At 36.8% G+C, this 14,607-nt stretch overlaps 1 long non-coding RNA gene across 10 annotated transcripts in view; it reads right to left on the minus strand.

Annotated features, from left to right (window-relative positions):
* The window catches only part of LOC141385789 (uncharacterized), a 289,458-nt gene that overhangs the window by 256,924 nt on the left and 17,927 nt on the right, over positions 1–14,607 (minus strand). The gene's annotated exons all lie outside the window — the stretch shown is intronic.

Here is a 14,607-nt window from a genome sequence, read left to right on the forward strand (position 1 = left end):
CTGGGGTTCCCACAGTGGAACGAACCATCAACTTATCCAGCATATGTTTTTTACACAACGGATGCCCTTCCGGCCGCAACCCAGCACTGAGAAACACCCATACACTCTTGTATTTACACACATATAGTATGGTCAATTTCATTCAATCATTTATTTTCTTTTCGGCTTAGTCCCTTTATTAATCTGGGGTCGCCATAGTGGAATGACCCGCCAAACTTATCCAGCATATGTTTTACGCAGTGGATGCCCATACACCGTGGCCAATTTAGCCAATTCACCTACAATGCATGTCTTTGGACTGTGAGGGAACTAGAGCACCAAGAGAAAACCCACACAAACACAGGGAAAACATGCAAACTCCACACAGAAACACCAACTGACTCAGCCGAGGCTCAAACCAGCAAACTTCTTGCTGTAAGGCAACAGTGCTAACCACTGAGCAACCGTGTCAATAATTTCACTTAACTATTTTACTAAACTGCAAGAAAACCTTAAATTTTAATGTTATTATGCAATGAAAGTCCACTTTTTTTCTTAAAGACCTAACCATTTACCAATGTCAAATAAATTCAATGGCATTCCATTAGAATCAAGTATAAGTTTTGAATGAGAGAATGAATTTGACTTTAAGAACCAATTTGAATCGATTTGTGAGGTACCAAAAGATGCCCAATCCCTGCTGGGAAATATTAACCAAACCGTTACTTAATTTAGATATTTTATTTGGGTTCGCAAATGTGTTTACAAAAGCAAATTACCCAAATATCAACTCAATAGGGAAAAAAATAAATAAATAAATCTGGTACCAGATTAATAATCTCAGATGTATTAGTCAAGTTACAGTATGAAGACTTGAAGACTAAACAGGATCTCAAAATGTTGAAAATCAAGTGAGAATCAACATAGTATCATTTTGTATAGATGTCAACACTAGCACATTTTCCAGTACACCTAGGTTGATATGTAGCCATGGTTTATAAAGAGCTAGAAATCACATTTTTGCAAAACATTATACTTTATACTTTTTTTTAAAAAAGCTACTAAGGATGCTTGATGGAAATTTCACAAATATCATTGGAAATAGCAAAATTGTCATGCTGACCAAGGAGTTGAGGATCCATGTGCAGTATTTACTAAGAACAGTACTCAGGCAGGCAACTGTCAAGAAAAAAACGAGGGTCAAGAAACACAGCACGGGGAAAAATAAGACAAGGTAAACGTACTGTTGACAGGTTAACAAGACTTTGCAATGTGTAGGGAAACGAGAGGTTTCTTCCAGGTAATGATTCAATGATGAGCTTCAGCTGTGCGTCTGTGTCATCAGCGAAAACCAGAACAGGTGTGTAGGTGTGTGTGTGTGTGTGTGTGTGTGTGTGTGTGTTAGGTGCATGACAGGATTTGTAGTCCATTTGGTGGCAGATTTGTAGTTCTCCAGTGATCCGCAGTAACTAGATCGGTGGTATCAGCGTTCTTGAATTCCCTTTAAAATTTACAATTAAATAATACACTAGAAAAGACTTATCTTTCTATATGCAAAAATACTATAAATGCATCTGATACAATGGCTGAACACATTTATAATTTACATTTTTTGGGGTGACAACTTTGTTCAATCCACCTAATGCCGAGTTCAAACTGCATGATTTTCAAACTAGTCTTGTCACAGATGTTTTCACACTGCATGACTATCTGGGCTAGCGTTTTGTCGTTGCTTTGTTTACACTGCAAGATGGTTCGGCGACATGGACATTCAAATTGCATGACTTTACTATAACAGAATCGCCGACAACTTCGTCCAAACTACGCCTCACAGCCAAAAACATGTATATCTTTTGTTATTAACTACATAATGAGAAAGAAGCCTTTAATGGGGTAGAACATGTACATGTTTGCTCACCTGGGTTTAAAGGGAATTAGCCATTTTTCCTCAACGTTGATAATAAACTAATTTCTTTCTGTATGAAACGTCAAACAGACACGGGTGCTCCTGAGTCCTGTCAAACCACCACGAGTTTTCCCTCCATTTCGTGGGTCCAAATAAACCGAAAAAGATAGCTTTTAACTTCTCCCCCAGCCTTCCGCTGGCCTGCAGCAGGTATACACACACGCACACACAAGTGAAAGCTGCTCTCTCATTGGCTGTAGGCGATCGCTGATGTTATTTTCAGTCAAAACTCAATTCACACGGCATGATTTGAATCGCCGACAGCTCCAGATATTTAGCACGCCAAATATCTCACAGGCATTGGCGACTCATCGGCGATTCTCTCAGATCGCGTCTTTGATTGTCACTCACGTGAACGAGCAGCGATTTGCCTGTGATTTCAGGCATTTGTCGGCGATTTCTCAAAACCTGTCGGCGAGCCAAAATCGGGGCTAAAATCACGCAGTCTGAACTAGGCATAAATTTGTAAAAACTAGTGACCTAATTTAACTTGATTCCTTCATGTTGTCCAAAACAAATTAATTGTATGGAACCCAGCATTTTTTACAGTGTACTATATGAATCAAATATTCAACATATTCAAAACACAGAGTGAGCTGCACACATTCCAGCTGTTAGAAACAGTTTTGACGCTCTACTGTAACTAATGAAAACAGTTAAGCTGTGGAATTTCAAAGAGGACTACTTCTTTTTCAACAGAAACTCTCTTGCTCTTTCTGATCATGGGCCACCAACACAACGTCAGAACAGCCAGGAAATTGCAGCAATTCACTTGGAATGAAAACACGATCAAAGAAAATGGGCTCGCTCGAACACCTCAAGCACATATAGTCAAACTCACTCGCGTCTCTTCACAAAGCCAAAATGAGCATGATGAAAAGAGGTATTATGACACATCTGAAATGATGACATCATGCTAGATCGTGACTTGCAAAAGGAAGTATAGCATAAAAATCGCCAAGTTTTCTTTTCGACTCAAAAGCGCATACATCTCGGTTTAAATCCAGGACTGTTGATTTCACATTCCAAGTTTCCATCAAATTCAAAGCACCCCACAGAGGTGTAAAACCCTTTGCAGGATTGGGGAAGCTAATTATCTCCTCTCCTGTACAACTACAGGTACCGGCAGCTGGCTTTGTTCCCAACGTTCTCTCAGAGCAAAATCGGCAACGTGAAATGCTAATAAAGGAAAATATGTTTTATAATTAATAACGGAGGAATAATTGGGGTGTTATGAAATTTGAGGCCGGGCAGTGAAGCATGATGACTTCTGATTACCCTAGACGTCGTATATCACATTTCCTCAGCACTCTACTAATAAACTGATTAAGTTTAGCTGGCCCAGCTGTCTCTGATAGCCCATAAACACACAGCACAATCACAGGGAGATTATTTACTACCAGCCCAGCAGAAACACCTCGGTCCTAAGAGAGGACATTACAGACGCCTGCTGCAAAGTAACAGAGATGCACTGAGATTAACAATCATAAAATAATAATAAGAAATGCCACAAAGTCTCTCATTATGCTCAGCTTGCAGATTCTGCTAATAGCTCTGTGAGGGATACTTAAGGCGCTGCTGTAAACAGCAGAGCATGCAGGCTTTTAAACAGGGCACTCATGTGGAAGAGACCACACACACCCATGCAAATTGTCATGTGTGCAGGAAATGATGCAAGAATGATGTGTTTTTTGGTGTTAATTTCAGTCAGTGTCAGAAAAAAAAACGTATATTTTTTTTGCATTAAAGCAGCTATGTTTGTCTTCAGTATTAAAATCTGGTGTTTAGGTTTTCTAACTACAGTATACACTACCTAACAAAAGTCTTGTCGTCAATTCCAATTGTAAGAGCAACAAATAACAACTTGACTTCTAGTTCATCATTTGGAAAAGTGTCAGAAGGTAGATTTTTCAGATGAATCATCTGTTAAACTGCATCCTAATCATCACAAATACTGCAGAAGACCTACTGGAACCCACATGCACCCAAGATTCCCTCAGAAATCAATCAAGTTTGGTGAAGGAAAAATCATGGTTTGGGGTTACATTCCATATGGGGGGCGTGCAAGAAATCTGCAGAGTGGATGGCAACATCAACATAAAAATTACAAACCACAGGAGAGGGTAAATTCTTTAGCAGGATAGCACTCCTCATATGTCAGTCTCCAAATCAAAGTTCCTGAAAGCAAAGGTTAAGGTGCTCCAGGACTGCCCAGCCCAGTCATCAGGCATGAACATTATTGAGCATGTCTAAGGTAAGATGAAGGAAGAGGCATTGAAGATGAATCCAAAGAATCTTGATGAACTCTGGGAGTCCTGCAAGAATGGTTTCTTTGTCATTCCAGATGACTTTATTAATAAGTTATTTGAGTGATTGCAGAGATGTATGGATGCAGCATCCAAGCTAATGGGAGTCACATGATTTTAATTATTTTTCCACTGCACCATGACTATTTTCTATACTGTACATTATTTCTGTTAAGCAACAAGACTTTTGTCTAAGCAAAGTCAGACCGTACTATAATAATTAAATCATTCAGAATCATATTTTATTTTGGTAAAATAGGCGTAATCTAGAGGCCTTTACTTTTTATTTAAGCCAGTTCTGATACCAAATGATCAACCAGAAGTCCAATTATTATTTGTTGTTGTTCCTAAAATTTGCATAGGTGACAACCCTTTTGTCAGATAGTGTATGAAGTAACAATCTGTGCATGTTTTTATGCCAAATATTGTAGAAAGATCAATTCATTATAAGGTATTTTAAAGGGATAGTTTACCCAAAAATTGAATTTTCATTTACACATTACCACATACTTCCAATGAGCCTGAGTTGGTAAATATCCAATGATGCGAAACAGTCAATCGTTAAATAGCCAATATGGATTAATATCATGTAATTCTTGTAATTCCGGAAAGAAACATTTAGCTATTTTTATTACGACTGGATATTTTAAAATATTAATGTCAAATAGTTCAAAATGTTTTTCTTTGTGGTTCCACTTTCTTTTCTGTTTAAAGGGATAGTTTAAACAAAACGGAAAACTAACTTACTATTTAGTCTCACTCAGGTGTTTCCAAAGCTTTATAGTTGCCTTTCTTCTGTTGAACACTATAGAACGCTGAAAACATGTAACCATGTGACATCTACAGCGGGAAAAACAACTACTATGGAATTGAACGATTACAAGTCTCTAGCCTTCCTCAACATTTCAAAACAAATATTCAAGACAGATATGGTTATGGCCATATCTGCAGTATACAGATGTACCAGCTATGCTTGCTCTGGTCAGTTTTGCTTCATCAACAACTAAATGTATTTTAATTAGGTGTTCATTCCGGTTTGCTGCTACGTCTATTTTTAGAGCTCTTAAAGTGTACGTGATGGCAAGAAAGAGACTCGGATACCAGAGCAGACACTTCCAGCTTAGCCACAGGTGATAATGAATGTCTTTGCGAATTAGTGGAGCTGTTCTCACCTTTTAGCTGTTTTCACTGTTCGTCTCCTTCGCTTTTCCTAAACCCCTCCTGACGCCATATACCTGTGCCAGCTTAGCCTGTCAGCCTGTAAATTTTAGATAATGGATGTCCATTTTATGACATCATTCAATAATGTTGATTTAATAGTCTTGGTGAGCCTATCTCCACGTCTATCCCGTGACCTTCCAGCTCATATTGCTCACACACCATTGGCTCGGGCCTCTTTCACCTAAAGGCCTGTTAAGATTAAGTGGTTCTGCTTCTGTGCTGGATGATTTTTAAAACATTAAGATAGATGGAGGTTGAGAATGGGGTTGGGCTGTTTATCAAAGCATGACTTACCTGGCCAGAGTCAGGGATCTGTACTAAAAAACACTGAAGACATCATTCCATATGCCAGCCAGAGCTACAGTATCTGAGCAAGGCTTTTTCCATCACTTACGGCCTGATTTATTGTGGAATATTATGCTAAAGAGCCTTTCAGCTGCCCTACTATTCATCAGAGGAGATGCATCACATGCTTTTCACCTCATTCTCCTATTTTACCCTTCTAATAAATGTGTTTCTTTTTGGAGATTTATCAGTGTAGTTCTTTGGAAAATCTTGATTAGATGTTCAAAATGTAGGAAACATGATCAGGTAGGAACTCTCTGATCTGTAGGAACTCTCAGGGTCTGTTTTAGACATTTATTTATTTTTAATCATACAATGCACACAGCAGTTTAAATATTGAATAAAATTAACACAATGGGACATTCACACATTAAGGATAAACTAAAACTGGAATGCTTTTTACTTCAAAAAACTTTAATTAAAGGTGCATTATAGAAGACCTATTGGAACCCACATGGACCCAGAATTCTCAAAGAAATCAGTCAAGTTTGGTGAAGGAAAAATCATGGTTTGGGGTTACATTCAGAGAGAGATCTGCAGAGTAGATGACAACATCAACAGCCTGAGATATCAAGACATTTGTGCTGCCCATTACATTACAAACCACAGGAGAGGGCAAATTCTTCAGCAGGATAGCACTCCTTCTCATACTTCAGCGTCCACAGCCAGCCTCCATGACTTTATATTCTATACTGTACATTATTTCTGTTAAGAAACAAGACTTTTGTCTAAGCAAAGCCAGATCTTACTGGCCTAGTAAATAATCATGGCATGATCTTATTTTATTTTAATAAAATAAGCATAAGCAGGTCGCACACCAGAAGAGCCGCTCGGCGGCGCGCCACGCAGCGCCATGCATTTTAGAATTCTAAACATAGGTTTCTATTGGGATACACACACTGGCGCCGCAAGTCGGCAGTTGTCGGCGGCGCCCAGCCACGGCTCAGGACGCAGTTCATTTTTCAGCCGCGCCACAGAGCGCCATCTGATTAGTTTAATGTTAAATATCATTCGAATGTGCGCATCTGGTGTGTGATACTTTAAACTGTCATGTGCGTGCCGTGTCGCGGCACTTCTGGTGTGCGACCTGCTATAATCTAGGGGCCTTTGTCTTTCATATAAGCCACTTCTGATACCAAATTATCAACTAGAAGTTATTATTTGTTGTTCTTAAAACTTGGATAGGCAACAAGACTTTTGTCAGGTAGCGTATGTACAGTAGTTACTTTACAACAGCCTAATACATTCGTTAATATAGACTTTCATAAATTTGTTACTAGTAATTTGTTTATTACTAGCAATTTCAGGTGACTAGTAAAAGTAATTTCAAAAAAATGTTTTGTATGTTTTTTATGTTGAAAATGTAACTACATTTCACCAAAACTGTGTTTTTGATTGAAGGACATACTGTAGGATACACCAGCTGCATCATTCAAAACAGGCTGAATTAAAGGAACACAATTAAGGCTGCCTTTTAAGTACTGTATGCTTCAAGTCATCCATGACAAAGTTTGATGGGAGTGGCAGCATACAGTAGATATACAACCCTTACTAGTGCACACTCATCCATTTGAAAAGCAACATAGACCGATTCTATGAAATCCCAGCACTTTGTTTTCCTTGATTATTTTCCTTCTTACATAGTTTTACAGTTACAGTTTTCAGGCAAAGAGATAGTCTGAATATGTGTGTGTGCATGTCTTGTAATCATCACGCTGTGCTGTGACCAAATGTCCCCACAAATACAGCGATAGCATTGAATTTAAACTTTTTTTGGTGGAAAACAGCTTAAAATGAACATAATTGAAAATGTAAAAATGTATGTTGTTTTTTGTGAAAATTTGGTTTAGAGGTAGTGGGAGTAGAATATACAGTTTGTATAAAATCCTTATGTCTACTGTACGGGAAGTCCTTATAAAGACAGTTGTACAAGTATATGTGTGTGTGTTAAAATTACAGACAGAGTAATTTAAACAGAAAATAGATGAAGACAGAAATCGAGATGGAAAAGCAAGATGGTGATTTTGATTATCAGCTGTAAATCTGCAGTTCATATAAAAGTGAAAAGAAAGAAAAGCACAAGCTAGAGAGAATTAATAAGGAAAAGACACAGGATAAAAGAGTATGTGCATGAAGGCCTGAGAGAGATGAAACAGATAATGGGTGAAAAACAAAAAAAAGAGGGAGAGATGGAAAGGGAGGTGAGGGGTTTTATATGAGTCTCTCTCGTCTGTCTGGCAGGCCAATAAACATATCATACTTCCATAAAGGTGAAGTACAAAAGATGGACTGAAGCGAGAGGCAGGCTAATCTTTAAATCCTCCAACAGCCTGTCTAAAAATGACTCTCCAAGGTCAGTTTATTAATGAGCAAACAGACGGAGGGGAAAAATCATGCTAGATAGTGTGGGAAAAAACATGAAGCCTCACCCAAACATGAACTCACACGTGTGTAAAATTCAGCTTTGAGCTTTAATCAAGATTTTCAAGCAACCTTCCTTCAACCTTGAATTAATAAAGAACTTCTTAGAGAAACAATTGCAGATTGCTACCTTTTTAATGTGCAGTACTAGATACTTAAAAAAAACAGACAACTTTAGTCTGCTACTCACATACATAACTATACCTTTAAATTATTTAAGATAGTTTCTCTTTAATCAAAATTTAAGCAACCTTACTTCAACCTTGAATTAACAGAGGACACTCTTATATTCTGTTTATATTTACTGTATGCATTTATCTCATATCAGTGAATCCTGCTGAATGACCTCCTCTACATTTTAAGCTCACAGTTTTATAAAATATTTAAACATAACTTGCAGTTAATGTATTATATATATATATATATATATATATATATATATATATATATATATATATATATATATATATATATATATATACATACATAAATTTTTAAACACTTTTGTAAATTTAATGCAGAAATCAAAATTAAATGTTTTTGGTTTTACTCAGCAATAATAACAACACTTCTGGACTTTTAATTTTTTTTTTTTTTCACACAGCTCGGTCGGTCGGTCGGCCTTCATGCACATACTCTTTTATCCTGTGTCTTTTCCTTATTAATTCTCTCTAGCTTGTTCTTTTCTTTCTTTTCACTTTTACATGAGCTGCAGATTTACAGCTGATAATCAAAATCGGTTGGTCGGATAATCAAATCAATCAATCAATCAATCAATCAATCAATCAATCAATCAATCAATCAATCAATCAATCAATCAAATCTATTCAAATCACCAGCCAAACAACAAATCAATAAATCAACCAATCAAATAACCAAATCAATCGATCAATCAAATTAAATCAACCAACCAACCAACCAACCATCTAATCAATCAATTAAATAAATTAACCAACCAACCATTCAAATAAGTCAACCAACCAACCATTCATACATTCATTCATTCATTCATTTATTTTTTTGGCTTAGTCCCTTTATTAACTCGAGGTCGCCACAGCGGAATGAAAGGCCAACCTATCCAGCACGTTTTACATAGTTGATACCCTTTCAGCTGCAACCCATCTCTGGGACAACCAAGCAACCAATCAATAAATCAACCAATCAAATAAATCAATCAATTAACTAAATCAAATCAAATAAATCAACTAACCAACTAAACAATAAATTAAAATACAATCAACCAACCAACCACATAAATCAACCAACCAACCACCTAATCAATAAATTAAATAAATCAACTAACCAATCAAATAAATCTAACCAACCGATCAATAAATCAACCAACCAAACAACTAAAATCAACCGAGCAAATAAATTAATCAACCAACCAATCAATTAATCAACCAAACAACCAACCAACAAACCAAATAAAATCAACCAACCAATCAAATAAAACCAACCAACCAACCTAATAAATTAATCAACCAACTAATCAATTAATCAACCAAACAACCAACCAACAAACCAACCAACCAATCAAATAAAATCAACCAACCAATCAAATAAATCAGTCAACTAATTATTTTTTAATCAACAAAATTAGATTTTTTTACATCAACCAACCAACTAACCAACTCAACCAATCGATCGATCGATCGATCGATCAATTAATCAATCAATCAATCAATCAATAAATCAATCAATCAATCAATCAAAATTAAACAACCAACTCAAATCAATTAACTAATCAAATAAAATCTACCGACCAACAAATTAGTCAATGAATTAATTAATTAATCAATCAATCAATTTAAGAAAATCAACCAACATATTAAAAATCAACCAATCAATAAATCCAAATCAACCAACCAACCAAATCAATCAGTTAATCAATTAATCAATCAATCAATCAATCAGTCAATCAAATCAAATCAAATCAAATCAAATCAAATTTAATCAAATTAAATCAAATAATCAATCAATCAACCAACCAAAAGCAATCAATTAATCAATCAATCAATCAATCAATCAATCAAATCAATAAATAAAAATAAATCAACCAACCAAATAAATCAGCAACCTAACAATCCAACCAATCAATGAATCAATCAATCAATAAATTACAAAAAAATGCAATCCAAACAATATTCATAGTCATATGAATCTCATTGTCAATACAAATACACTAACAATCATCTGTCTTGATCTCATTACCTCAGTTCTTATTTCTTGATGAATTTAAAAATAAAGTCGATGTAAAAATTAAACAAAGGAGACATTTATTAAGTTTCTGGAGCTTGGAAAGAAAAAACTCTGAGCAAATTAATCCTCTGTGAAAGCGCCTCACATGCTGACCTGTGGTAAATGTGGAGCGACCTGTCAGCAGGGTTTGCTCTGGGTCTGAGGGGGTGTAGAGAGAGCCGAATTATTTCTAATGAGCTTTAAAGAAGGAACACACTTAGGGGATGGCGTGTACGGGGTGGTATTGTGGGTGGACTTTCACAAAGGATTTTAGTTTAATTTCAGACCAGGTTGGAAGGGTGTCAGGGTGCACTTTTTTGTCCTCTAAGCCTTATGTGCAGCGGTGTAATTTATCCAGCCTGAGGCTTCAGCAGCAAAAGGAGGAAGCAGCAGAGATCCCATTAGAACGGCCTTCCTGCTGCAGGAAAATTGCTAAATATTAATCAAACACTGATTAAAGTGTTAAATATTGCTCTCATTAGTCACATTTTCCTACTAGATCTCTCCTTCGCCAGATACACTATTGCTTGCGTCTAATGTTCTCTTTGTTTCCAGTATTCGTCATATACTGTACCTGAATCACATATCCCTATATATTAGCACTGCATTGATTTGGTTGTAAATAATTACAGCAGCTATGATATATAACCATATCATAGTAAAAAGAGGCTGATATTAAATTGTACAACAGTTTGATGGCACAAGTGTCTATAAATACATGCATAGACTTACTGGCCACTTCATTAGGCACACCTTGACATGACAGCATCATGCAGTTGCTGCAGATTTGTTGGCTGCACATCCGTGATGCGAATCTCCCTTTCGACCACATCCCAAAGGTGCTCTATTGGATTGAGATCTAATGACTGTGAAGGCCATTTGAGTACAGTGAACACATTGTCATGTACAAGAAACCAGTCTGAGATGATTCACGCTTTATGACATGGTGCGTCATCCTGCTGAAGCAGGCATCAGAAGATGGGTATGCTGTGGTCATAAAGGGATGGACATGGTCAGCAACAATACTCAGGTAGGCTGTGGCGTTGACACGGTGCTCAATTGGTACTAATGGGGCCAAAGTGTGCCAAGAAAATATCCCCCACATAACTTCAGTACATCACCACCACCAGCCTGAATCATTAATACAAAGGAGAATAGACCCATGATTTCATGTTGTCAACGCTAAATTTAGACCCTAACATGTTGCAGCAGAAATCAAGATTCATCAGGCCAGGCAATGTTTATCCAATCTTCTATTGTCCATTTTTGGTGAAGCTGTGCAAATTGTAGCCTCAGTTTGCTGCTCTTAGCTGACAGGAGTGCCACCTGGTGTGGTCTTCTGCTGCTGTCAAGGTTGGACATGTTGTGCGTTCAGAGAGGCTCTTCTGCAGACCTCGGTTGTAACGAGTGGTTTATGAGTTACTGTTGCCTTTCTATCAGCTGGAACCAGTCTAACCATTCTCCTCTGACCTCTGGCATCAACAAGGCATTTGCCCCCACAGAACTGCTGCTCACTGATTTTTTTCTCTTTTTCAAACCATTCCCTGTAAACCCTAGAGATTGTTGAGCATGAAAATCCCAGTAGATCAGCAGTTTCTGAAATGCTCAGAACAGCCAGACTAACACCAACAACCATACCATGTTCAAAGTGACTTAAATCACCTTTCTTCTCCATTCAGATGCTCGGTTTGAACTGCAGCAGATCATCTCGACAATGAACACATGCTTAATTGCATCGAGTTGCTGCCATGTGATTGGCTGATTAGAAATTTGAGTTAACGAGTTGGACAGGTGAACCTAATAAAGTGGCCGATGAGTGTAGTTAACCTGCAGTTTTGTAGTATATAGGTGATGTCTATGTGAGGTGAACATGTTTAATTAAGTGTATTTGTGTATTTAAGTATGTGTTGTCCTTGAATTCCTCGATGGTTGGCATCATCTCTTCATTTCAATATTTTTTTTTAATTACGATATTGTTACTAAAGCGTCTGCTAAATGACTAAATGTAAATGTAATTGTTATTATATGAACTAAACATTATTAATAAAATTTAACAATAAAGATAATAACAATAATTAAATTATATCATCTAATTTCACTTATTTTTAACAAAAGTTATTTAAAACACATTTTTAATTTCATTTTATTTAATCAATCATTAATTATCAACAAATTTCTACTACATCTCTCAGTTGCCTTGTAGACACTCACTTCAGTTTTTTGCTCTCTCCATTTCCGTTTTATATATTGAGTATTCTGGATGAGAAAAGACACACAGGGGACTAAGAGAAGGATTTGAAGCTCAATAATATTTGTGCTATTGTTCAGGCCTTGTACTTGGTGGAGTTACAGAAAATAAATCCACAAAGGTCACAGTAACACATTCTCAGAGCTCACAAAAAACAGGAAGATGGATGGACTGATAGATAGAAAGATACATAGAAAGGGAGAGAGAGATGGAGACACTATGTTGACTTTGACGGATGAAAAGTTTTAGTGGCAAACTGATTTTTTTTACTGCCGCAGTGAAACCACCCTGTGGGCCTATTCTGGACTAACAATATTTGCAATGGTCAATTTTCTCTGGAAAGTAGATTGGTGCTGAAATGAATGTGCTAAAAAAGCACTTTATCATTTGTGTTTTTGGACTCGGCACACACTTTCAAGCTCTAGAAAATAGTAACAAAACCATATAACGTGAATATGGTATCCATAAAATTGCCTTTTTTTTATCCTCCATGCTGTGAAACTAATGCAGAAAAGGAATGCATGGCTGACCAATCGATTGCTAAAGTTATGCTTTAATGCAGGGATCATAAACTCAAAATTATTGGCCAGATGATCAAGCAGTTACAACAAATACAAATGGTTTAACAGCCATGAGTTTTAAACTGTGCAGTTATGAGTGCAGTTATTGACTTGAGGAGTGTTTTTTTTTCCGAAAGTCTCCTTCAAATATACAGTACTATAGATCAGTGCAACTCAGCCATGTTCCTGGGGGACCACCAACACTGTATATTTTGGAAGTCTGTCACACCAATCACAGGTCTTTCAGTCTCTGCAAATGAGCTGATGGCCTAAATCAGTTCTGCTTGGTTAAGAAAACAAGAGAAATGTGCAGAGCTGGTAGTCATCCAGAAACATGGCTGAGAAACACTGCAATAGAGTATTATTGGTATGTTTGGCCCTGAAATTAGCCTATATTTCCCAACTAATTAGCCCAGAGCCCTTTAAATGGACAGGACTTACGCCACAGGCAGGTTGGGTTTAAGGTTGTGATATAGGTGTAGATGTTAATAAAACACAACAGGTTTGACACCATGTCATGTACAAGACATGAAATAAATCAATGAAAACTCAAGGAGGTTTACACAGCCCACTTGGAGCTCAAGTCCTATCCACTTGAACTTGACCAGCCCATTTGGAGCTGGCTCCAACCTCCATTTATACCCATCCCATATTCCCTGACACCTCCACAGATTTCTCTTAGCAGACCAGACAGAGAAACTAGAAACATCACCTGAATTTGAAACAGTCAAAGTTATTTTAATATACTGTATACATCCTAAGTTACATCAATAATCTATTACAAATGAGATTTGTCAACAAAAAAAATTCCATCAGCTTAGAGTTATAAAAAGAAAAAACCTGAGGGTTTAATTGTATTTGTAAATTGCATATTTTAATTGCCAAAAGGTGTGATTTTTTAAAGAAGTTAATAGATGTATTCAGCATTCAATAGCATACTGTAAGGCTAGAAGCTTAAGCTGCTATTCTGAACCAATAATCGAAAACAGAAAGCAGTTGAAAGATAGCATGTTTAAATCATTTATTTATTTGACTCCATTGTAATAAATCTGACTCCATTAAAGTTGTTATCGTCATTGATAAAGAGAAAAAATCTCAACGCCTTAAAGCAGGCAAATATGTTTATTAAGTTATATCTTTAAATGCACAGACAGTAGAATGAAACAAACTGACAAGCTGCATAAAGAAACTTCCCTGTAACATATGCACTACTGAGCAACAAAGACGGTGAAACTGCCTTTGTTAGCAGATGAGGCAACGCAAGGGTGTGCTGGAGAAGCAGAGTAAAAGCCATTTTTCCCGATCAGCAGTTACCTATCC

The sequence above is a fragment of the Danio rerio genome, chromosome 5, assembly GCF_052040795.2.
Source record: "Danio rerio strain M-AB ecotype USA chromosome 5, GRCz13ab, whole genome shotgun sequence".
Classification (NCBI taxonomy): Eukaryota; Metazoa; Chordata; class Actinopteri; order Cypriniformes; family Danionidae; genus Danio; species Danio rerio.